Source organism: Vicugna pacos, chromosome 25 (assembly GCF_048564905.1).
Source record: "Vicugna pacos chromosome 25, VicPac4, whole genome shotgun sequence".
Taxonomy (NCBI): Eukaryota; Metazoa; Chordata; class Mammalia; order Artiodactyla; family Camelidae; genus Vicugna; species Vicugna pacos.
Genome location: NC_133011.1, coordinates 34,269,137 through 34,296,118, shown reverse-complemented (window position 1 = coordinate 34,296,118; position 26,982 = coordinate 34,269,137). Strand labels below are relative to the sequence as shown.

The window sequence follows — 26,982 nt, the reverse complement described above, 5'->3', positions numbered from 1 at the left end:
TATTTCTTTCCCTCTTTTTCAGAGGAAAGAGATCAAACTAAAAAGCCCCTTGAGATCTCAAACTGAATGATGCATCTGGAAAGTCCTGAATGTTTTAGGGAAGGTCCCAGCCACAGCTTAAAGCAAATGCTAGTACTTCCTCAAAGTGCCAGCGGACTTACAGAGAACAGCTGCTCTCCTGTAACTCAAGTTCTCACAATCAAAAGGAAAAGGTAAGGACTTAAAATAGTTCTCTCTTTCTTTCTGGACTCACAGCTGGGAGGATTTAAGCCTCCTTGTCCCTCACAACAGGATGTCTAGAGTTGGAGCCAACATAGAGAAGAGGGCAGATGAAAGGGATGGAAAAAGACCTGGTAATGTTGTCTGAAATCCTGGATCCAGCTGTGAAGTTCCCTGTTGGCTTACGCCCATTTGGGCTGGTTTTCTATCACTTTCAACAAAAACAGTCCTGAAGAATAAGCCAAGTTGGTGGGGTGGGAGGGGCGGTTCAGAACCAAAATCATCAGAGAGTAGGTTCAAGTCACCGGTCCTGGGACTGTCTTGAACACCCGGACAAGTGCTTTTGCTTCCAGGTGGTTCTTGTCCTTGATCTTATTCATAGAGATGGAGAAGAGCCAGTTATAAAGACCAGGGACAACGCCAGCAGGTGACAGGGGCATATCAAAGGTGCTGCCTGGGCCATGAGAAATCCAGAACATTTCTAAGCATTTCTATAAAGTTTCAAGAGAAAAACTCTCAGAAAAGAAGTAATCATAAAAGCATCAGGCTGTTGAGTCAGCAGCAGCACCTGGCATTAACTGAGCTCTAATTTTCAACACAGGAAGAAGCAAGGGAGAATCTGAATGTGACGGTCCTCGTGAGACCCAGCACACAACAGACTTTAGCAGGGAGGGGTCAGTGGGGACTGAAAATCCAGGGTCCTGGTCACACAGAACTTTATCCAGAGCCAGTTCAGCCACCTGCCTGCTGTGAAATCATGAGCGCGTTCCTGAGCCTCTGTAAGCCTTGGCTTCATCCACTCCAAAATACAGGTGACACCCCCCTGGACCTTGTAGGATTATGTTGAGACTAGTTGAGACAATACATGTAATATTCTTAAGGTAGTTCTTGGCCCGTAGTACGCATCTGATAAATATTAGTTATTATCACTGTCAACTACGAAGAAACACTGGGCTTATAATATTTAATAGTGAAAAAGCAACACTAGCAATTTTTAGACAGTTTGAGCACCACTACTGAACGCTAACAAAGAAAACTAGAAAATGGAAGTCGACACATTAAAAAAGCAACTAGCATGAACATAGCCCACATCTTAACAATGTTCACCTTTTGCAGGTGGCACCATGGGTTGCTTTTTTGGATCTTTCTTTGACTTTGTTAAGGTTTCAAACATTTTAATGTCACTTTTATAGCAGACCAAACTGAATTTTACTCTTAAAAATTGTTGCTTTCCTTGCTTCCTTTTTATAGAAATGGGAAGCTTGCCTAAGACTTGACTCTTTTGTGAAATCCAGTATGGCCCCCTGGTTGGACAGAGGCATTGGCTTAGGACTTAATGGAAGAGTTGCAGAAGCACCGATAATTAAACAATACCACCAATAGCACCTACTTTTTCTGGATCCACCCACACAGGGGACTAAGCTGTGTCCAGACCTTACCCCATCTGAGCTTCACAGCAGCCCACGAGGTAAGGACTATTACAACTTTTACTTCCTAGACAAGGAAACTGAAACACCAGGCTAAGCAGTTTCAGAGTATTTTCACACTCACCTACAGCATCTGAAGTTCCCATGTGAGTCTTTGTAGGGACTGCAGGGGGGTGGCGTGGAGGAAGCTGGAAATGCACTTGAAAAATCTGACACGCCTGACCATGTGGGCTTGTTGGCCAGGAGGGGAGTCTGCATCTCATCTGCTGTATGAGGAGAAGTCACCGGAGTGTTCTCAGCAGGGGACAGACATGGCCATGTTGATATTTTTAAAAGATCATTCCTGCTGCTATTTGGAGACCGAGGAAAAGTGTGACCAGCCAGCTGAGTAAGAGGAAACTCAGAGCCCAGGGCTGACAAGAGGGGAGGACGAGCCCCTTGGTCAGCGGCTCATAAATTTTCTGTCCAAAATGCTGTGTGTTCCTACAGGGTCATGCTTCCCAGCCACCTCTGCCACAGACCCGGCTCCACAGGGTTAGCTCACTTTGGGGTTTGAGTCTCTCACACCACACAGACCCGTAGTGGAAAATCTCAGCCTTCTCCTTAGTTTTTGCAGTGTAAGTGCCCACAGTTGCATCCAGAGCCACGCCCAGGCACGCAGTGGACAGAAGGTTTGGAGGAGTTAAGAGGGATTTGCATCATAGCAGCCCAGATCCTTTAAAACTGAACATCCGGCGTGCCAATCCTTTAAAAGAAAGAAGGGAAGGTGGAGGAGGGGAGAAGAGGGGAAAGGAGGGGAAACCCCTCCGAACTTCCCCACAACTCTAATTCCAGGTTCCTGCTGTCTAGTCCCTTCTCCCCACTGTTTCCTTCCCTGACTTTCCCTCAACTTTCTCCCTTTCCGTTCTTAAGAACATAAGCCAGATTTCCCCATTTCATCTATAAAGCAGTCTCTGCAACCTAAGACAGAGGTTCACAGCTCTGCGGCCTCTGACGTCCCAGGACCGGGTGAGGCAAGTCCTATCCTCTACCAAGCCCGTGGTTGTCCCTCCCTCTCTCCCCTGAAAGCTCTTTCTGGATCCTTACCCTTCAGGTACCAAATTAACTACTATTTCCTCAGAAAAGCCTTCCCTAGCCAAAATGGCTGGTGTAGATCTCTGCCTCCTTTAATTCTCTATCAGTGCAATTTCTGAGTTTCCATCATTACACTTACCATGATTTGAAATTATGCACTTATTTCTTGTCAGCTTGTCTTGGGTTTTTTTGTCTTGTTTTGCTTTTTGAGGGAGCATGTTCTGGGGGAGGACAGTGGGTCTCAACCTTGCTTACCCGTAAATATCATTCTGGGAGCTTTGGAAAATACTAATTCCTGGATACCTGCCCTCCCCACAAGATGCGGTGGGTCTGGGATAAGACCAGGGCATCAGGAGCTTTTAAATCTCCACCAGGAGATTCCAATACCCAGCCAAAAGCAATCAGACTTGAAAATAAGTTTCATGAGAGCAAGGACTAATTCTCGTTTATTCCAAGCTGTATCTCCAGCATCCAGCCAGTACTTAGCACTGGATCCTTAATAAACATTTGTTGAATGAATAAATAAATGGACGAGTCATCACCCCCACTTTAACAAGGTTTAGTGAGGAAAACATGAGCTCTTCCCACCCATATGACCTTGGAAAAATCACATAAACCCTCCCGAGCCTGTATTTGCCTATCTGCAAACTGAGGAGAGAAATACCTACCTTTCAGAGATGCTGGGAGGATGATAAAAATCTCACATTCCAAGCACCTTGCACAGAGCCCAGCAGATGACCTTCCCTTTCCTCCAGTCTTCCTTTCCCTGATTCCGTCAGTGAAGCCTCCTAACACCCGCTCAGGCTGACCTTGCACGTTGGAGCTGAGAATAAAACCTCACAGTCGGAGGAGTCCTAAGGCCCGGGGAGGAGGACATCTGCATTTTACAAAAGAAAAAAAGACCCTGTATTTTTTTCATTAATGTTTCTAATAAAACCAAAGCCCCAAGGGAAAGTGAAAGGAATTGGCTTTACTTAACCCAACAGAGAGAGGTCTTTGGTAGGTTTCACAACTGCCTTAAAGTGATGATCGAAGCTGGTCATCAGCAACAGTGTGCGTCAAGAATCCATGGGCTCAGTTACAGCCAGAAAAACCTCATAGACAAAAGGGAACTAAAGGGACCCTGACTGCAGGAGTTGTGAGGCAGAGACATAGGAAACCAGAGGAAGCTGTGGGCTGTCCTTTCTCCCTGCTTTTGACCCATTCCTACCACTTACCAGTTGACCCCAATCTCTCCCTCCCAGGATCATGGAGCAGAACACGCCATGATCTTTCATGCCTCTATGCCTTTGACACAGTGTTCTCTGCCCCCAGTGCCCTTCCCTTTATCCCAGCTCCTTCTGGCACATCCTCACCTTGCAAGAACTCTTTATCGCCTCCTCTAGGATTTCTCCAACAACCCTCCCAAGTCCTTAGCTTCTCCCATGGCGCTCTATACTCACCTCCAATTACAGGACTTACTCGAGTGCTTTTTAATGTTTCCCCTGCTTGACTTTGGGCTCTGTGGGGGAGAGGCCTGCATCCTAGTCATTGGTTTTATGTCCTCCCAGCGTGCTAGCCAGTTACTTAGTATAAGACAGGGACTCGAAAGTGCACGTTGGGAGAATAAATGAATAGATGAATAAGTGAGTTCAGGAAGCATGACCATCAAACTCAACAAAGTTGTCTTTCTTTTAAATGATTCCTCCCAGACTCTTCTCTCTGGCTCCATAGACTGCAGAGGTGAAGGAGGGGAGGGAGCAGGAGGTTTGGTTTAATCATTCAGGTGAGTCATTACCTCCTGTGCAGAACTTCCCACCATTCTGTGCTTATATGCCTCATCTGCCACGAAGCCTCCGAGTAGTTGGTGGAAATTCCTGCCCCAGTACATGCTGACTCCTCTTCCCGGAAAACACATCACTCCCTTCTGCCTGGATAACATCTTCTCACCCTTCAGGACTCAGCTCAAGGATCAGTTTCTCTGCGAAGCCTTTACTGCATCATCTCGGTTTAATTTAGATGCCCTTCCTTATTCAACAATAGCACCTCAGTTTACCTCCAGCTATTGAGAAGTTATCGCAAGAGAAAAATAAATTGGATTAAAGCAGCAGTAATAGAGATGGAGTGAAAAGATACTTAGATGGCATATAATCAAGGGTTTGATAATGAATCAGGTATGGGCAGGTGAGGGAATAAGAGTTATCTAGAGTAAATATTTCGCCCAAGTTTACACAGAGTTGATAGATGGCACGGCTGACATTCTCACATCTGATTCCAAAGTCCTTGGTCTATATCACCCTGCTATTTATTAGCAACATTTCATTAGCCATTATTTCATTATTTTATTGGCAATATTTATCCATTCATTTCACAAATACACGCCGAGCCCCTACTATTACCAGACACTGTTCTTGGAATTCATCAGGGAGCACCGTACAGAAAGACCCTCGCTTGCATGGAGCTCACGTCCTGTGGGCCATCTTCCCCTGTTGGCCTGGGCACCCCTCACACCTCTTGTTACCACACTGCTCAGCATCCCTGCTGACTCACATCAAATGGGTCCTTGACTGACCAAGTTTAAGTTCCTTTTCTAGCTAACCCAGAATTCACTGACTTTTCTCAGAGCACCTTGATGCTCATTCTAATTTTGACTTATTGCCTAGAGAATTGAAGAACTTACAATATTAGAACCAAGGAAGATTTTTCTGTAAGAAAAAGTTCACAGGATTTGAAGCCACAAAATGCTGCATCTAAGTATTGGCCCTCTCATCCCTGAGCTGTGTTTCCTCAGCCATAAAAGAGGATCCAGAAGCTTAGTTGTCCAGCACCTCCCTTCCCCACCTTGTCGCCTTGTGATGTGGGGCTTGGCTTTGTAACTTACTTTGGCCAATGAAACATGAGCAGAAATGGCAGTCTGCCAGCTCCAAGTCCACACGTTAGGAGAGCTCATGTATTTCCTCTTGCCCTTCTGACAACTTCAGATTCCCACTATGGAGGAATATACCTCAGGTAGCCACCACCACCAATTCAGATCATTAGGCCAATGAGATACATAAAATAAACCATCTTCCCTGGGTAGCTTCCCTGGCTTAGCTGGAGGGTTCTGACTGAGGGTCTCTCACAAGACTACAATCAGGTGGTCATTTGTGACTTCAAGGCTTGAATAAGGGAGAACCTACTTCTCAGCTCACTTCTGTGGCTGTTGGCAGGTCATGTCCTCACTGGCTCTCTTGTCACAGAATCCTCTCCAAACATGCATCTTGCTTCTCTGAAAGGGAGACACCCAAGTTAGAAGCTGAAGTCTCCTTGTAATCTAATTGCAGAAGTGACATCCCATCATTTTGCCATATCCCACTCAACATAACTGAGTTACTAGATCCAATCCACACTCAACATGAGGCAGAGATCATTAGGTCATCTTAGAGGCTGCCTACCACAAATGATAAAGTACTAACAATTACTACCACTAATTATAATAATGGTGAAAAGAAAGAGTGTTATTTTTGGTATCAGACAGAATATGGATTCCAATCTCAACTCTATCACCCATCTAACATGTAACCATTGGGCAAGTCACTTACCTTCTCAAAGGCTCTGTTCCTCATTTGTAAACACAGGGTGATACTGTATTTTGCATAGGAACTATGTGGCATAAGTGAAATAATGGATATGAAATGCACATACGGTATTTGGCACGAAGGAAGGGGAAAAATGATTGATGGCATCATTATTGTCTTGTGTGGGGTTTTTAGCTCCAACTAAACATAATTGCATTTTCTTGGCATATTTTTTTTCCTAATGAATTGGCTTGTCCGAGATACTGGCCAATCTGTTAGACCATGAAATAAATGCATCATCTGCTTCCAGTTCCTTAGATCTTAGAAGCAGAGATAAAATGCCAATGGATGAGGTCATGAGAGCCACAGAAAACCCTAAATATGTGTGGTCCCAGGTTCTGGGCTAAAAAGCTTTCTGGAAGGCTCCAGGCCTACACACCCTCTCTCCTTCCTCCAGGGAAAGAAAGGAGGATTCTCTTAGTCCAAGGTAGCAAGGAGGTCGGAGAGCAAGGATGTCTGTTGCCCCAGAGTCCTGGCTATTTTAGGTTTAACACTTAGAGAGATACATTTGCTACGCCTTTGATATTTTTGAAGGCATTTCTCATCATCTGGTTGCCTGAGGCCACTACAGGGTTCAAAGGATGGAGTCAGTTTACTGAATCACACATCAGGAAGGTCTTTACATTCAGCTCCAGATAAAAACCAAATATTCATTTTTAAGGGAAAAGTTAAATGTTTTGCTTTTTAACTAAGAAAAAAATAGAAGTTGTGTAGATTTCTCACAACTAGGGAGAATTCATCTAGCCCCAAGACCTTGGGGCTTGGTGTTGATCAGTTCTGGGGATATTTATGTACATCCTCATCTGCAAAAGTCAATGAGCTGGTTTGATACGGAGTAACAATAGGAGCATTGGAAAGGCCACCAGACCCACGAGCGTCTGCCCTGATGTCTGAGTTTCCACCACTTAAGAATCCCTCCTATGGAGAGACAGTATGGGTTTGGAGACTCAGGACAGGAATCAAAAGACAGAGGGATGAATCGTATCTCTGCTTCTTGCTGGCTGTGCCAACTGGTCCTCTTGGATTTGGTGTCCTCATTTGGAAAACAGAGAGTGATGACAATACTTGCACACAGAACCTGCTTATATAAATGTGAAAATGCACTTAAAAGCATTTTGTCAATGGTGAAAAAGCAATTCAGCTCTTTGTTAGCCAGCATTTAGAATTCTATCTTTGATATTCACAGCAGTTCTGGAAAGAGTAGAGTTCTCATTATTCCTCTTTTACAGAAAAGAAAACTGAGGCATGGAGAAGTAATTAACCTGCTCTTTGTCACCTTGATAAATTTTGTGGTTGTTCCTATTGCTGACATTACTGGATTTGATCATTACATTTCTGAGAATTACCTATAAAATACAAATGTCATCATCCTAGTTATCTTGGGTTTTTTTTTTTGTCAGTCCTTAACTCTCTGGCCTAAATTCATTTTTCTCAAACTTTATGAATAATAGAACAAAAGATTCATATAAAATCACTTTTGCATCCACTATGAAAGTACCATTTAATGTGCTGTTTATTATGTCATTAAAAGACTCTTATATACAGAATCAGGTAATAAATTCCTTTAAGAATGTCATTCCAGGAAATAAATTTGTACTTCTTTAATAACTTGTATCCTTTCTCCTAACAGATAGGGAGAGCATTTCAATCTATCACATTTTCTCTTTTGTCTCTGCCACCAAAAATTGTCTAAATCAAATTTACACATTTACTCATATTTATTCATTCAAATTTTTACTGATTAGCCAAATATTTAATTTGGTTAATTAATTACCTTCTGTTACAAGTATTGTGCTAGGGGATAAGGATACTGCAATGGAAGAAAAATATATTTGTAAATTTCTTCTCTCAGAGTTTATATTTCATGGCAAATACACATAAATAATAAACATATATAGTATATAAAATACTGATAAATGATACACAGAAAAACATTCAGAGAGGAGAAACAAAATGTGTCAGAATAAAGGAGGGGAGGTAATAGGTTGTCATTTTTACAGGGTGTCAGGAAAGTTATCATAGAGGCTGTGACATTTCTCCCATTTCCAGCTATAGCTTAGCCAGCTTAGATCAGACCAACCTTCTGCCTGGAGACAGCCAGAAAAAAACAGATAATTATCTTTTAAATATTCTGTTTGAAGAAATTAGAGAGCTACTTAAAGAGGCAAGATCCAAGAGAGGACAAAAGTCCAGAGAAGAGAGCCCTACATTCTGTCTCTGCTTGAGGTGTTTGCTCATTAGTAAATGATGACCAAGGGGCCAAGAAACCAAGAGGAAACTGTGCTGAAGGGCTGAGATTTCAGCCATGTCAAGGGCTGGGGAGGAAAAAATGCAATTCAGATCATGTTAAGGAGGAGGAGGAGACATGGAAAATCCCACAGGCTTTTAGTTGGGACTACTGAAGTCCTGCACCCCTGGAATAAGGGCATGCTAGAAGTCTGCCAACTTCCACAAAGACTAAAGACACAGCTTCAACTCAGTTCAGTCCTAGACTGGCTTATAATCTTCCCAAACCCTAAATTCCTGCCAGAGGAAGGTAACATCATCCCAGAGCCTCATGTTAGTTCTAGAATTTTCTCATACATAATAGCTGGACTTCACTGAAATTTATCAGGCATACCAGGAGACAGTTCCAAAAGCAAGAGAAAATCAGGCAATAGTAACACATCCAGAAGAGGTCCAGAAGTAAATTTTTAAATAATGGTGATTAATATATGCAAGAAAATAAATAACCAGGCAGGAAAATTAACCACAAAACTGAAAAGTATTTTTTAAAATAACTAAATGGAAACTCTAGTATTGAAAATACAGTATCTGAATTTAAGAACTTAATAGATTGGTTTAACAACAAACTAGTCACAAAAGAAGAAAGGTTCAATGAACTACAAGGTAGGTCAGCAGAACATATTCAGACCAAATCAAAGTGAGACCAAAGGGTGGAAAGCATAGAGAAAAGAATAGGATACACTGACACACGGCCAAATGATTTAACAGTACTTAAAGTCCCAGAAAGAAAGAATGGAGAAAATCAGTTAAAGGCAAGTATTTGAAGATTGTGACTGTAGACTTTCCACAACTAATGAACTAATGAAACATATCAGGCCACAGATTCTGGAGCAAAGACCTGAGATAGTTGAGGGTGGAGCCATGAAGATATCTAGGGACAGATTGCTCTGGGCGTAGGGCACAGGGGCAAACATCCTGAGGCAAGTCTTCCAGTTTGACTGGAGATGAGCGGATAAGAGGAAAGTAGCAAATTAAGTCAAAGAAGTGAACAGGCAAGATCAAGTAGAGTCTCATTGAACCCTTTAACCTCTTTATCTTTTATTCAATATGACATGGTAACCATTTTCTCAAAAGAAAAAGAAAGACATAATCTGACTTAGCTCTGAAAATCAGCAGTTACCATGAAGAGAACAAGAATCTCATTATTCCTAGCATTAGTTTTCTATCATTGTATATCAATTACTTCAAGTTAAGTGGCTTGAAATAACACAACTTTATTATCTCGTAGATCTGTAGTTCAGAATTTCAGGCAGACTCACTTGGGACCTCACAAGGTTGATGTCAAGGCATGAACCACACTGGGATCTTATCTGGAGACTCTAGGAAAGCATTTGCTTCCAAGTTTATTAAGATTATTGGTTGATTCAGTTCCTTGTGGTTGTAGGACTGAGGTCTTCATTTTCTTGCCGATTGACTCTCAGCTCCTAAAAGCTGAAAGCATTCCTTGTTATGTGCCCCTCCATCTTCAAAGCTAGAAATGGCACATCAAATTCCCCTTGTGTTTTTAATCTCTGAATGGATCTTCTGCTACCAGTGGGAGAAGATTTTCTCTGCTTTTAAAAGACCTAACCGATTTAGTAAGGCCACCAAGTTAATATCCATATATTAAGGTCAACTGATTTGGGACATTAATTACACCTGCAAAATCCCTTCACAACAGTACCTAAATTGATGTTCAATTGAATAACCAGGGAACTGAAACTTTGGGAGAACGTCTTTAGAACTTTGCTCACATTTCTAGTTTTCAAATGAGAAAATGGAGACACAGGGAAGTTGTGACTTTCCCAATATCACATTACTATTTGTGATTGCTATTACTGCTTTTTCATTACTGACCAAAATATTAATAGACTAGATTAGGAAGGAAAGCAGGAAAAAAAAGAAACCAGCTAGAGTTTTATTACAATAATCCAGGCCAGAGATGATTGCAGTTTCAGTGAGGGTGGTAATAGCAAAGATTATAAGAAAAAAAAATTAGTTCTGGATATATATTAAAGATACAGTCAACAAGAGTTGATAATGAATTGGGTTTGGGATCTGAAAGGAGGTGTCAAGATGATGCCAAGAGTTTTGGTCTGAGCAGATAGAAGGACTTTTACTGCAAATACATTTACTAACTTTGGGAAGTCTGGAGGATGAACAGGTTTGTTGGGGGAAGATCTGGTTTTAGACATGTTAAATTAAGATGTCTCAGGCATTCAAATGAGATGTCTAGTAGTATATAAATCTGGAGTCCAGGGGAGGTTGTCAGTGGATAGATGGTATTTAAAACTCTGAGACTAGACGAGATCACAAAAAGAATGTAAGTATCATTAAAGAAGAAAAAGAGGTCAGAAACTGAGCCCTGGATGCTCAATGTTTAGAGGTCAGGAAAAGAGAAGGAATCCAAAAAGCTGATAAAGGAGGAGAAGCCATTTATGTAGGAGGGAAATCAAGAAAGCATGGGTCCTAGAAGCCAAGTTAAAGTATTTTACTAAGGAAGGAGTGAGAAGTCGTTTGTGTGAAATGATGCTGACAGGCAAAGTAAGATGAGAACTCAAAGCTAACCATTGTATTTAACAACACAGAATTTATTGCTACCTTGAAAAGAACAGTTTTTGGTGGAGGGATGAGCGTACAAACCTTATTGGAGTAAGATTCAAGAAATAGTTTGAGATTTGCAAATGTTAAACACTATGTATAAAAATAGAGAAAAAGCAAATTTCTTCTGTATAGCACAGGGAACTTTATTCGGTAATAACCTTTAATGAAAAAGAATATGAAAATGAATATATGCTTATACATGCATGACTGGGACATTGTGCTGCACGCCAGAAATTGACACAATGTAACTGACTGTACTTCAACTTCAAAAGAATGAGAAAGAAAGAAAGAAAGAAAGAAAGAAAGAAAGAAAGAAAGAAAGAAAGAAAGAAAGAAAGAAAGAAAGGAAAGAAAAAGAATTTTGCCTGTTGCTTTATAATTTTTTAAAAATGTGGCTGCTAGAAAATTTTAAATTCTATACATGGCTTGCATGGTACTCTTGTTGGGCAGCTCTGCTCTCTACTGTGAGATCCTGAGAAGCTCAAACTTGTCTTCTGCCTGTTTGTCATCCCAGTGCCAAGCTGGGAGGGAAGCTGGTACAGAGAAGGGGATCGGGAAACCCCCTGCGACTTTCTCCAAGCCCCCAGTCCAAGGCCAGCGCCCCCTCACTCCCAGAATCCTCTGGCAGCACTCACTCTTCCCCAGAATAATGCAGGCACAGGGCTGTGCCTGCCTGCGGCAGACACCTGGAAGACAAACTATTTATAGCTGATGCCATCCGTGGGAAGTAATAGTCCCTTAGAATCCTCAGAAGAGTTTGCTTTTCGATTAGAGCCCAGCCTAGTTAGGAAAGTGAGGACCAACTTGTGGGTGTTTTTAGGCCATCCAATGTCCAGTCGGGAGCACTAAAATTCAGATCTGCTGTCCTCCAGGAGGCTGAGCACAGCTGCAAAGTCAAAAGTGGGCTTTTGCACGAGGGAAAAATAATTAGCTTCCCTGTAGACAGGCTCCGTGGAGAAAGTCGGGGCACAGGTCTGTCTGAGGGGAGAGAGGTGAAGCAGGCGCTGAGGAGGGGTCCCTCAGAAGTGAGTGTGAGCCCCTGTTTCAGGGGAGTTTGGTGGGAGCTGCTTGGAGATTAGATTTCCATCTCATTGTCTTATTCTCTCGCTGCCCATTTGTGAACAGGGCTTAGTGGTGACTGAAAAAAATTATGAAAATAAAACTCATCGTTGAGAGCTCCCCCAGCAAAAAAAAAAAAAAATTGGAATTTTCTTGGTTAAGAGGCATTTATTTGTAATCTTGGGTCTCCATGCAACAACTCAGAGATAGATAGCCTCTTGTCTCTTCCTTTTCCTCGTAATTATATCCAGTGAAAATATTTCAGAAACAGCTAGGTGGGGAGTGACTAGTCCTTCACTCTGTCAGTGCTGGGCAGCCTTCCCCCATTGACTGGGTTCACTAAGAGCCACTGGCAGCAGGAAAGCACAGAAGACAAGTCTGGAGACGGTGGCATCGATTAGCTGTTCTTGGGCACAGAGGTCTGGGTTACCATCTGAAAAGATGCAACATTTTTAAGAACTAGTAGAATTTCCTGGCATCTCTGACAACATGGGGGTGTCCCTCCTTTGAGTTTTGTTTCGAATAGCTTAACTCACATGTTCACCTATGGGCGTGCACCCCCACACATACCTTATTATTTATGAAGGACTTTGCATTTTGCATAACACTTATCATAGAACTCATCACTATAAAATCACTAAGTATCTGCTATTATTATTCTTATCCTCAGAAAAAGAAACTGAGGCTCAGACAGGTTCATTGACTTATTTGAGTCACAGAAAAACTGACAATCAGGGCTAAATGCATCTAACATCCAAGCTTGGGATTACTTCCCTGTATAAGTCTTTCTTCAATAGTCATTCAACAAACACCTATTCTGTGACTACTAATAAAACCAACACTGTGCCTGCCATGTGCTATGTGTTTTCTATATGTTAGCCCATTTATTTCTCAAGCAACTGCATGAAATATGTAAATCTCAGGAAAGTTCATCAGATTTCCAGTTAATGATAGAGAGTTGAAACAAGCTTTGTCTTTTCTCCATGCCAATATTACACTAAAATAATGATGAGTGACATTTTTGAAAGGTCAGCTATGAGTCAGCTTCCTGCATGTCAAATTTTCATGTCTTTACCTGGATTACCTCATTTAATGCTCACAAAACCCTACAAGAAAAGTCTTATTATTATTCTTGCTTTACAGATTTAAAAAACTGAGGCACAGAGATGCTAACTAACTTGCCCAAAGATAAATAGTTATAAAGTAGTGGCATATTCCAAGCACTATATCTTCAGACCCTTTGCTCTTAACCTCAGGAATTGTAAGGGAGTAAAAAGTATTTAAACTCGCAATGAAGACAGAGCCTGCAGAAAATCCATTAGCAGTTAAGGGATTTCACTCAAGTTCTGGGAAACAGCATGGAGAATGATGATCTGTGGCTCAGGATGGATGGAGCCTCAGCTCTCTGTGTTAGCAGAATGACATGTGCCATGAAAAGCTTATATCCTGTAACACAAAACTGGAAAGTCCAGGACTTGGGAGTGGTAGGTGAGACTGATAGGGGCTGGAACCAGAGAAATTAGCAAAAAAACTGAGTTCAAAATAGTTTCCCTTCCTCCCCAGCCACACCCTCTGTGAGCAGAGCATTGTCACCCAGGTACGTAACCTGCCTTCTTAACCTCGTACCTCCACATCAGGCAGAACGTCTGGCTGATCTTTTTAACTAACGATTTTGAGTGATTCCAACCCTCAAAGGATCCATACTTGGGAATTTGGGGTTCTCCAAGCACAAAAGGTAAAAATATAAAGAGTATATATATATGTGTGTGTGTGTGTGTGTGTGTGCATGAAAGAAAACAAACATAACTATTCAGTCTAATTTTTTACAAACAGGTTATCACATTTTAAGACACCACAATAAAGAAAAATCTCTAAAAGCTTCTACAGAAAAAGTCTTCATTTTAAGATGACAGAGTAAGTCCATTTCGGTACCTTTCCCTTCCAGAAATTTCCCCCAAGAACAATGAGAACTTGAAAAAGGCAATGCATTTCATCTTCAATGAAACTAAGAGACATCTTAAAACACTATATGGAAAGATGGACTATAGAAGATGGACAGCAAATGACTTAGCAGAGAGAACATTTCAACCTTAAATGCCTGCAAGAGAGGAATCAACCCAATTTTTCCCTCCAGGAACAGAACAAGACTAGGAAACTAAGAGCACCAGGCATCAAAAGAGGCACAGGTGAGAAGGGTAGAGTGAGCAGCAGGACACAGAAGAGTGGCTGAAAAGTTGGAATAATAACAATTTAGACCCTCGGATCCCCATCCCAATCCATGCCCTATCCTCTAAGACACCATAGGTTTTGTCCCCAGGAGTACTGAGTTGAATATGGAGTCTATACTTTGCTGAAAGTAGGTTAAAAGTAAACGTCTATCTATGTAAATGAGGGGGTCCACACCCCCTTGATTTGAGGATCTTTTTTTACAGAAAAATAAACCTGCACCAGGAAAAGAGCCATAAATCTCTAATAAAAGTGTCATTTAGTCTCTACTGCCCTACAGTAGAGCCTGCCAGTGCATTCAGGGCCTGCATCTGGTTTGAAGCACCTTACTCACCAATATGAGCAGACAACTGAGAATTACTAAAAACTGGGGAAATCAGCCTACTCGATAAAAGAGATCCAAACCAAGAGGCAATAGAATTAATGTAGAGAGCATTAAAAACTTCAAAGAAAATGTAATTAATATCTTCAGAGAAATAAATGGAGGTAATCTATAAAACAGGAAAAATGCAATCATAAAAAAGTACATTCAGGAAATAAGTTAGAGTTCCTGGAAATTAGAAATATGATGACTCAATTTTTTAAAAAAGATTCAAAATAAGTGCTTGACAATAAAGTCAAGAAAGTTTCCCAGAAAGTAGAATAAAAAGACAAGCAATGGACAAAAAAAAAAAAAAAAGAGGAAAGACAAGAAAATTAAAAGATTAATCTAGGAGGTTGAACATCCCACTAATAAGAGTTTCCAGAGAGATCAGAGAAAATAGGAGGGTATTATTACAGGAAAAAAATGCAGGAATGTTTCTTAGAATGGAGATACACAAGTTCTTTCTGAGTAATAAGTGAAAAAGACATTACAAAAGTCCAAACTTGCAAACTAAATTATATCACTGTGAAATTTCAGAACAAAAGAAGCTCCCAAACGCTCCTGTAGGAGGGAAAGTACATTAAAAGTTATGAGAATATGCATGGCATTGGACTCTTCTAGAGAAACATAGGGAGTTTAGAAAATGGAGCAATTACTTCAAAAGTCTAAGGGAAAACAATTTACACCTTACTCAGTTTGTAAATTAAGTGTGAGTATCAACTGAAGAAAAGTTTTAAATTGTCAGGTCTCAAAATGCAATTCCCACTCAATTACCGTTTTTCAGGAAGCTACTGGAGGAGGTGTTCTAACAGAACAAGGAAGTAAACTGAAGAATGGAAACCCATTGCAGGGGAGTGGGGATGGAAGCCCCAAAGATGATGGCAGATAGGTGTCTGGGATCATAGCTAAGGATTACATTTAGAGAGAAGCTAGTCCCAGATAGGAACAGGAGGGTGGAGGCATCAGGAGCTGCAGGAAAAAAATAGAATGGATAGAGTATTTGATAGATTTGATGATGTACAAAATTGGCCCAGCTCTACATAGTTTAATAGAACTGTTATAGGATGTGAGAAAACTTAGCCAAATGACAAGTAAATAAACAAATAAATAGGGCTAACTTTTTCAGGCACTGTGCCAATTATTTTACATATATGAAACTAAGTAAATGAAAAAATAGGCAATTATTAACTCCAGGAAAAACTAAAACCTTTGTTAAAAAAAAAAAGAAATGTAGTCATTGTGCAGCACTAGGCTCGGCAGTCGACCAGGTACATAATCACAGCAATAAAGACATTTAATATATATTTGGGTTTTAAAATGCAACATGACTATTTTTAGAGAACAAGGTAGAAGAGGTTAAAAATAGCACAATTCCTCACTTATTACTATAAGAGGAAATCTATAGAAAATGCCTAAAATTTCACCTAGTAAATAAACATAACATTTAGAATTACGAAGCTACCTATTAGAAAAAATAACTAAAAGAGTTCAAAGGGGTGGTCTGAGAAGATGGGGCTACAGATGGGTTTCATCATGTATATTAGCACCATGGTAGACACTGCTGGCTCTTTGTCCAGATCCCCTTTACTGGGAGATGCATTTGTCCTGTCGCTATTTTAAGTGGTGATTTCTAATGCTTACAACTGCATCTTTTTCTAGAAAATTTTATTCAGCCAACAGGAGCAGCCTCATGCTGAATCCCTGATAGAGGACCAACCTCGAGGAGACCCACCCACACAGCTCAGTTCCCTCCAGTCTGTCAAGGGGAGCAATTGATCCTACCCTTTGTGTATACATGTTTCCTGTACATGTTTCTATACATGTTTCTACCTTTTCCACACAGGACAGACATGTGTAGCAAAGTAAGAAAGTAACCCAAGAAAGAGGAGAATGTGGACTTCAGGAAACAGAGGCCCCGAGTCAGGTGAGGGCACAAGGGATGTCCAGAACGGTGAACATGCCACCCCAGAAGGGAAACTGTTTCAACCTGAAAAGAAGGATAATGATTTTAATAAAAATGCTCAGTAGACTATTTGATCGGCTGAAGCTGTTGGGAAAAAATGTGAAGGAAAATCATAAAGGATATTTTGCAGTAAGAAAAAAAAAAGAATGATAACCAGAAACCTTAGGACAAAAGAAACAAGACACAGAAACTATATGAGAAAAGAAGTAAAGTCATAGTGCACCACCTAGCTCTCGAGCAAACTAAATAGTCGTAATTCTGAAAAACCTGCTAGAAAGTTAAGGGGATGTGGTGGTACAAATTTGTCAAATTGTGCAAACATATAAAGGAGTTAAATGCCAATTAATTATAGCAATGCATCAATAGATGCTATCTAAATGTGTAAAGTCAAAAGAGCAATGTAAGAAATTATATTTAGAAATATGGAGATAACCACCAAGAGAAACAGTTCAGAGTTACAAATGATGGCTCCTAAGGAGCAGGACAGAGGTGGGGAGAGCGGGCTGTGACTGCTCTTTTCATTATAGAAACGTTTTGTTCTACTTAATTTTTTAAAGTCCTGTGGCCTGTTCAAATTATTAGGAAAGGCCTAGATAATTCACAGACAACTACATAATCAGTAAGTGTCAAGGCTGAGATTTGACCCTGGAACTATTTTCTGCTTACGCCTGACTCCAGTACACTCTGCTGCCTGCTCTAGGCTCTGTGACTTACCCTCAGGACACAGAGGTGAACAAAACTGTCCCTGCCCTAAAGACCGCCCAGTCTGCGTGGGAGCAGGAAGGCAAGATAAACAAATTTCTTCTGTATAGCATAGGGATCTATATTCGATATCTTTAATGAAAAAGAATATGAAACAAATATATGTATATATATGCATGACTGGGGCATTGTGATGTACACCAGAAATTGACACATTGTAACTGACTGTACTTCAATTTTTAAAAAACCATATAATTAAAATGTGATGCAAGAAAGGCCAAATCAAAGATATGCATAAAGCAGTAAGATTTGATAAAGAAATAACCTTAAATGTGGCTTTGAAGAATTTCAGGATCTTTCCAGGACAGATTGCCCAGGGCGAGTGGGCAGTTCTGCAAAACCAAGAAAATAAATTCCTGTCTCCTAAGATTGTTTATCCCCAAAAGGACTCTTTGGACATTGATTCAGGTAATTCTGCAGCTTCAGCTTCTTGGTAAATAGAAAGACCAAAGGTCTGCAGCCTGGAGCACAGCGGAATCTGAGCTGTAAACTGTGGCCAAGACTTAACAGTGTCCTGAGATTTCTGGTATTAGATGCTGGTAAGACACAGTGGTAATGAACATGTCATAAAACAGATGGAAGTGAGTTTTCTGGGCCAGGCTGCTCCCACACTGGGCTGGGGGAAGAGGACAGGTCTGCTTTCTCAGGAGCAAGGAAGGAAGACGGGGGAATGGAGCAGCATACTTCCTGTCCCTACGTTCAGAAGGACGAGCAAAGGCTGGAGAATGATAGGTAAGTCTTTGCATTAGGCGTACATATCCTGAAGCCAGACAGCAACCATTGCAGCTGAGCAATAAATGGAATATGGAAGAATGGGGGCAAACAGAACCAGGTCAAGGGAAGAGTACAATCCAGCAAAGCCAGAGCTAAGATGGCAAACAGATTTTATCCCGCCTCAAAGTTCACCACTTCATCTGCACTGCTTGGAACAAAGGCTTGAGAAAGATCTTAAGGGTGCTCTGGGCTCAGTAGGAAAGAGCTCCGTGATGGATTAGCCATGCCTGCTGCAGGAAGCAAAGGCAGAGGCAATGGCACATTGCCTCCTGTTGCCCATCCTGCCTTCAGGTGTTCCCAGCAGTTGGAGTCACTCATCCTCAGGAAGCAGCATTTTAAAGTGCTGAGAAGTGTGCATTTTAAGACACAGAAAACGAAGGATTCTATTACATTCTTTTCACATGGCCACGGTGCGTAATTATGTTACCTTCTCAAAATGAACAAACCTAACTCAAGTGATACTTTTCATTTTAAAAAAATCTAATGAACCTCATTGTTGACATTTGGGTCCATTTCCATCCGGCTTTATGTATATTAATACACTCTCAAACATAGGATCACATTTGGATGACAGAGCTAGACTATGGGGTTTTCATCCCACAGTTTGTGTTTAGTGGGTCTCAGTCCAGCTGAGGATTTTCTTGTATTTATATCCTACCAAACTGGTAAAGATCTATTTGAAGCGAAAGCTGAATGTTGAAAGGGCCAGTCTGTTAAAAGTGCCCATGAGAAGACTGAACTGTCCTCTTAACTCTGAACTTCGGGCCAATTAAACCTTTCTGGAAATGCTGCCGTCAGAGGAGATGGAGACCAGCCAACCAAAGCTCCCAAGAAACAAGGTTTGGGGACAAACAAGAAACGCAGACCCCCTGCAGACTGCTACAGGCAAAGCACTGCAACCAGTGCTTGGTTAATCGGGAGATCTGATAATTTACTAAAAATGATCCTCTAGCATATTGATCGACTACCAAGCTGGGTGTCAGTGAATGGAGTTTCATCAAGTTGAACTAGCGCCCCCTTTGAACACTGTGGAATTTGCACATCTGGGGTGGATGTGGCCATTTAGTAGGGGTCAGAAGGCTTCTTGGAAGAAAACGCCTAAAACTCTGCTTCCATTTAGAAACGAAAAGCCAAAGAAACCTGTTGCACTGAAATGGGAGAGTCCCGAGTCAATGTCTCCTGAAAGGCAACGACACTAAGGGCCCCGGAAAAGGCACTCACTCTGAGGGTGAGAGCAGAAAGGACAGGACTCGTGTCCTGAACAGATCCCAGAGAGAGGAAGGTGAGAGATGCGTGCTGGGGCCAGAGCGAAGCTAAACAGGGAAGCCACTCTGGACCCAGTCATCACCCTGTGGCTCCCCTGGGGCACACACTCCAGTGCCTCCCATGGAGATAGGCCCAGCCAGGCAGCCTTCACAGCAGGGGATGCAGCTTCCCTTTGCAGCACCTCTGGAAGTGACAGAAGACGCTGTGGGAGCTCTGACCTTCCAGTTCTCCCTCGAGCTGGAATTTACAGGAGTGAACTGATCCCAGAGATTCCGATTCCATAGGGCCCAGCCGGAGCCTGAGAATCTGAATTTCTAATTAGATGCAGACTGACTTTCCAGCAGAGCTGGCCTACGCCACCCCCCTTGCCAGCAGTTGGTGAAGGGAACCATTGATACGCAAATCATCTCCCATCTACTGAATCAGAGACTCTGGGGTTGAGTTAGAGACTAGCTCATCCCATTTGCCGAAAAGGCTCCTAATTTTAGCACTGAGAGTCTCACATCCTAGGCACCTGTAAGTCCCAGGCAAACTGGGATGGCTATTTACCCTAGTGGAGGGCCATCAATCTGTGTTTAAGGAAGCCCTCCAGCTCATTCTGCACTTTTGAGAACCACTGACATAGAAGTTAGTGAAATAAAGATGTAATTCTTCCATTCAACTTAATGGATGCCCTGAATTCCATGGACCCAGGAAAAGAAGTTCCAGTTTAAACAATATCTCTGCCCTCAAGGAATATACTTTTCAGAAGATGAGGCGATCATTAGGCAGATAACTGCAACTCAGTGTGAAAAGAGCCTGGAAATGTGAGCCCAGGCAGGGCTGGTAGCTTGAAGTAAGGGCATTTTTCCAACAAGATGCCTCTGTCGAAGGAGTAGAGAGGTGGGCTGTAGGATGGTGATGATGATGATGATGATGATGATGATGATGATGATGATGATGATGATGATGATGATGATGATGATAGAGGAAAAGGAGGAGGAGGAAGAAGGAAAAAAGAGAAGGAGGAGAAAATAAACTAATATATATTGAGTGCTTAACTCTTACAGGCTCTGTTCTTAGTGCTTTACACTGTTATTTGATCCGTAGGAGGCAAAAGCCATTTGTATCTCCATTTAACAGACAAGAAAACTGAGGCACAGAGCAGTTCAGCTAGCAAGAGGTGAAGAAAGCATTTGAACCCCAAGCAATCTGACTCCAGACCGCATACCCTTAACTACCACGTGATTTCAGCGGTACTTGATTATTTTAAATGTTGTCATAAAAGCCACAAGGGATTCCTCTTCCTCCCCATCTCTGCAAATAAGTTCAAGTTTGATATTTATAAATACAATCAATTTGAAGGGTGCCAAGCTCAGCAAGTCACGGCGTGATTCCAGTTTTGCACCTGGGGCTCCTTGGACGGACACGGCTGTTGAGTCGGCTTCCCAGAGCTGATTTGCACCTTTGTCTGCTGATTGGGGTGAAGGTTGGGGGCAGACGAGAGGGTAGGAAATCTAAATAAGCACAGAGGTCTGATTTTAGTTTTAAGACAGGATGGAGAAGTGCCAGGACATGATCTGATTTGACTCCTGAAGGAAGGGAGGAAGGAATACTGAGATGGGAATCATAGGTGGTCTCTGGCCAGTGTGGGTGCAGATCCTGTCCTGTGACTGGCAAACTGTGTGACCTTAGCCAATGTATTCAGCCCTTCACTCTGGTCCTCAGTGGTATCATCTGTTCAGTGAGGATGGTGATGTTCACACCATGATTATTCTCATGGTAACAACAGTGGTTGGACCAGCGTAGATGATCCATAAATATATGTGCCCCTTCCCTTTCAGGCCAGTTAATGTGCAAGGATGTGCTGTCCTCACTCCAGGGCAGACACTGTGCCAGGGCTGGGGACCCAAAGATGCCAAGACCAGTGTTAAGAAAGTCAAAGTCTCCCAGCGTAGAAACTGCTGCCTGGCCACGCCCAGGTTGAAATGTCACGTGCCTGGGGACTCTGCTGTAACATAGCACACCCAACACAAGCACCAAACATTGTTAGGACCCACCATGACTGCTTGACAGAAAGCCTCCTATTATTCCCCATAAAACGGCACCCACCTGCCGAGAAACAGACCTTCCTCTCCTCCACTCCCTCTTTGCCTTTGAAGGAGCCAGGAGCCAACGGGATCCACAGACTCCTCTCTTTGGGTGAGTTGATTTTTTTTTCTCTATTAAATACTTGGAGGCAATTGGACATTTCCAGACAGCAGAAAAAAATAGATTGAGGGTGAAGGCGAAATTGTAAAGGAGGAAAAGGGGTGATAGGCAAAGAGATCAGGGGAAAGGACCCTCAAGATGAATAAGGATAAAGAATTTCTGTATTACCAGGCAGCTTCCGAGCCAAGCCCCTGGGCTGGGCACCTGAAACTCACACACTTCAGAAAGAGCTTCCATCCATGATAATACTCGGTGGTCTCCTGGAGCATCCAGGATACTGTGACCTAAGGACCCAGACCAGGGCCCCCATCCTCTGCAGTGGCAGCCGCACCTCGGGCCTCTTGTACCCTCTCACCCCACACGCCAGGCCCAAGTAACTGTGCAGTTCCCAGCAGTGCCACACTGTCTCCGGAGAGCTTGAGAGCAGCCCCTGCTGTCTGCCTGCACTTTCATCCTCACGCCTTCTGCCTTGCCCAGTCCTACACGTGCACTCTTCACCAGGCCGATAAATTCCTCATTTTCAGTTTTCACCTTGAATACCACTTCCTCCAGGAGGCCTTCCATATCACCCCAAGTCAGGTCCTGGTGCCCCTCCTTTGTTTCCCCAAAGTGCCCTGTGCTTGCCCACCACTGGATGTGTCCCTTGTATTGAGTTGCTCTCTGCACACATCTGACTCCAACAGCAGACCATGGACCACGAGCTCTTTGGGGACAATGTCTGAGTGCTCCCTGGGGCTTGTGCTAGAGTGAATTCCCCCAAAACAAAGTCTCAGGGGCAGGCAGTTTGTTTAGGAAATGACTCTGGGAAGGAGGAGTGCAGGAGCAGGGAGAATGAGATACAGACTGGGAAGCCAGGATCGGATGTGTTTCAAGGTTGTCGCTGCAGCAAATTGGACTTCCATTCGATGGGCTCAGAACTCCTTCCAGAATGTCTCTCTCTATCTCTCTAAAGGACAGGGGAAGGAGTTTTTACCCATCAGTGTCTTTCCCCCAGTGACGTCCTAATGATGTCATCCTTAGCCTAAGATGCTTCAGCACCTCCCCAGAGCGACCACTGGGTCCCACTACCAGGGATACTGAACTAATTAAATGAGGGTAGGACCTGGACAACAGTATTTTTTTAAAGCTCCCCAGGTGATTTTAATATGCAGCCCAGGCTGAGACGATGTGCCTTCCTCTGTTTTAACTGCACATCCTCTGGGTTTCCATATGCCCTGTGTTCCCCCTCCTTGTGACTCCTGCATTGTGATTTTCTGTTTATTTCTCTGATGCCCGCCTCATCCCAGGGCTCCTTCGGGGGCAATACTCGCATCTCCTCCCTCGTGCACCCCGGGCTCAGCCCACACCACCAGTGTGTCGAGGCCGCCCTCCCCCGTGTGGGGCAGCTTCCCCCTCCCCTCTCCCCTCCTGTGCTCTCCGGAGCCTCATTGTCCGATCTCCTCAAAGAGCAGCCCCTCCCTCAGGGCTGGCAGGATGACTAGCTGGCCCAGCCGCATCTTTCTGCACGTTTCGCCCTCTCCGCTCTCACAGGCTCTCCAGCACTTACAGTCACCGTGTCAACAGCCGCTGCTTTGCCTAAAAGCACTTCACTGACTCGCTAGAGAACCCCTGGAAGCCACCACGCCCGGAAGCCACCCACCCCCCAGCTCACTGCGCTGGAGAGGAACGGTCCCCGGGCAGGAGCGGCCGCCCCCCTGCTCTGGGCAGGGGCCCCGTGGGCCTCAGAGGCCGCGGGCTCCAGGACTCTTTCTCTGAGGCATGTTCAGATCTCTGGGCCATCTCGCTCTGCCTTTCCGCCTCATCGTCACTTTTATTTCCACGCCTGAGTTCACCTTAAGAGGCAGGACCTGTCATCCTCACGCTACAGATGAATAGGGGTCAGCTGGGACCCTCCCATCTCAGCCCGGCCTCTTCCCGGCTGCGTGGCCTTAGGCTGCTTAAGCTCCCAGGTGAGAATGAGCACAAACAAGGAGTTTCTGTCACTGTCCCCATGAGCTACGTGTGGGGCCCGGGGTGGAGGTGAGGGAGCCATGTGCTACGGAAGCATAAGGCAGTCCCGGGACCTGTGGCCTCGGGGAGCTGGCCAGGGGAAGGGCAGTGCTGGGAGCCGGGGGCTAGGAGGGAAACAGTGTTGTCCGGGCCAGGGGACCAGCGTGTGCACAGGCCCAGTGGGTCTTAGTCCACCTCGTGTCCCCAGGGCCTGGTGTGGTGGGCAGAAGGAGGTGGGCAGAGCACCCAGGGGCTGGGCTAATCTGCGGGGTCCAGCCTACCTCCCTCTGAGTCCTGCTAGGGCAGCCCCGCCGCCGACATCGCTGATGCAGGAGCAACCTCAGACGGTCAAAGGCTCTGGGGCTGTGGTTCCTCCCCCGCTGAGACGCTGGCTTTAACGAGACAGGTGAGAGCTCCAGTTTAGGCTCTGCCAATCATGTTGTCTAGCCTGTGTCTCTCATCCTTTTTACGGTTCCTTCTTCTCTTCTGCCAAAGGGGAAGGGTAAACCTGGGCCTCCTGGAGTGAGGGAAGTGAACAGGGAGCTGGAACCGTGGGAGGAGCCCTCGATGCCAGCTCCTCTGCGGCTCCCAGCCCCGGCAATGGAGCAGTTCTCCAGCTTAGCTGGAGGAGGCCTGGCCTCACCCGGGGCCTCCCTGACACTCTGCTTTTGCTCCCCTGAAGTTGGTGACATCCACACCCCAGCAGAGAGCAGCCCGGTTCCCGGCCCAGCCAGAAGCCCTACCCTTTCCCAGGGACGTCAGTGACTCCCGCACACCCTCCTCCCGGCCAGCTTTGCCCTCAGCTCTGACGGAGGTGATGCTAGCTGAGCGAGGGTTCTGCACAGCAGGTCCCAGCTGTAATCATTTTCCCAGTATGTGGTCATTGCAGCCTCCCTCCTGGAGGCCGGGTCACCGCCCCACACATGTACAGCTAGAGACGGCTGCATCCCACCCCACCTCGGGGAGGCGCCTTACTGCCCACTCCGAACCCAGCCCCCTTCCCTTCTCCGTTTGCTCCAGGAGGCAGTGGACAGACTCTAGCCGGAGCTCAGCCGCTCAGCACCTTAGAATCATTCTCTGCTCTGATGCCCAATGTCAAAACAAGGTTCTTGTGAGTCTGGCAGAAGGGGCTGGCTTTTCCCTGGGTGCTTTGTGGTCCTGTCTCCTCACCACGTTTAACTTAGAATTTAGAATTTGTTCCTGGCTTCCAGACCCGACTCCACACTTCTTGCTGTGTCCCTTTGGGCAAGTTAATTAACCTTTCTGAGCATCCGTGTACTTGGCCATTATGTGGGGATCCTCGGACCCTAACAAGCAGAAGGCGGCTTTGCTTCCCCCCACAATGCTTCTCGTCCCTGCTGGACTGCATCGCCCTTCCTCTGCCCCGGGGGAGGGAAGGACTCTGGCTTTCCCGATAGCTCTTAGGTGCTAGGAAATAGTTCCATTTTGCAGTATTAAACCATCCAGTCCAGTCACACCAAAGCCTCAAAGCCTCACCCTGTTTGAAACTTCTCTTCCCCAACATCTGCCTGTCCTGGGCTGAGACCCCCATTCTGGGGAAGGGGCAGTGCTCAGCAGTCTCTCTCTTCTTTCCTCCTGGAGCTCTTCTGGGAGCCTCTCGGAAGTAAGTCCAGTGGGGACCTCTGGCTGCAGTCCCCTAACCCGGCTGTCACCACTGGCTTGTGCTCTATGAGGACCCTGAGCGCCCGGCTTCTGGCTGCCCATCCCAGGACACACCCTGGGCCCATGGCCAGATGGCTCGTGGCTGGCTTCCTGCCCTGCACGTTCCACACATCCCTCCTTCCACTCCCCTGGACCACTCCTGTCCCATCACTGCCCAGGGACAAGCTCTCCAAATGGTACCAAGGAAGTCGGCCCTCCCTCACCTGCCCCGCCAACCCCTACCCTGCTCCCTCTGAAGGGAACCCCACTTCCTGCCCCCTCCATCGACTTTCCTGCAGATTCTTTTCTTTTTTTTAATTTTTTATTGATTTATAATCATTTTACAATGTTGTGTCAAATTCCAGTGTAGAGCACAATTTTTCAGTTATACATGAACATATATATATTCATTGTCACATTTTTTTCTCTGTGAGCTGCCATAAGATCTTGTGTATGTTTCCCTGTGCTATACAGCATAATCTTGTTTATCTATTCTACAATTTTGAAATCCCATCTATCCCTTCCCACCTTCCACCCCCTTGGCAACCACAAGTTTGTATTCTATGTCTATGAGTCTATTTCTGTTTTGTATTTATGCTTTGTTTTTGTTGGGTTTTTTTGTTTTGTTTTGTTTTGTTTTTAGATTCCACATATGAGCCATCTCATATGGTATTTTTCTTTCTCTTTCTGGCTTACTTCACTTAGAATGACATTCTCCAGGTGCATCATAGAAACAGCCTAAATGTCCAACGGATGGCTAGATAAAGAAGATGTGGTATATTTATACAGTGGAATACTACTCAGCCAAAAAAACCCTGCAGATTCTTTTCTAAGGGCCAGGGCCTTGGACTGACTGAGGCCACCCCTTAGCAGTTCTTCACAGATTATCTCACTTCCTTGTTTAGAATCTGTGACTACCCAGTACCACGTGTTCTCAACTTTGGAGGCTGAGCCAAAATGTAGGTAACAAGAAAGATGCCACTTAAGTTCCCACAAGGTTAGCCATTATTTTTATTATTCCTGAGCAGAGTGAAACTCCCTCGGCTCCAACTTTCAGGGCCCTCAGCACCCGTCCCTTCTGCGACCTCTATCCCAGTGCAGCCTGGTTAATTCTGAGTGTTTGTCCCTCTCTGGACCAGGAGCTGCTGAAGAGCAGGCCTGTGCCTCCATCTCCTCTGTGTTCTCAGCCCCCAGCACCTTGCAGGCAACCAGGACACCTCTATTCAATGAACGACGGGATGAATATCTTAAATAATACCGTTCATTGAGCAGTCAGGTGCCAGGTGTCTCTGACACAGAAGGCACGGCCTATGGGGGCCGCAAAGTGTAACAGTAAGTGGATATGAGGCTCTCTTCCAAAATGCCAGAACATAATAGATGCGATCATTAATTATAATGAATAACATTTCTTGAGTTGATCTGCTACAATTTACATACCTATTTTTTCAGTCTTCACAATGAATGAGATGGGTATTGCTATCTTCCCATTTTACAGGTGGGGAAACTGAGGTACATGGGGCTTAAGTGTGAGCTTAAGAATCT

The 26,982-nt window shown here is 44.2% G+C and overlaps 1 long non-coding RNA gene across 1 annotated transcript; it reads right to left on the bottom strand.

Moving 5' to 3' along the window:
- Positions 1 to 3,451: 3,451 nt before the first annotated feature.
- Positions 3,452 to 24,142, bottom strand: LOC140689166 (uncharacterized). The gene is made up of 3 exons (XR_012064044.1): positions 24,060 to 24,142; positions 5,879 to 5,967; positions 3,452 to 3,597 (listed from the first exon to the last, which is right to left on the bottom strand). It is a non-coding gene; the product is annotated as an uncharacterized lncRNA (long non-coding RNA).
- Positions 24,143 to 26,982: the final 2,840 nt, after the last annotated feature.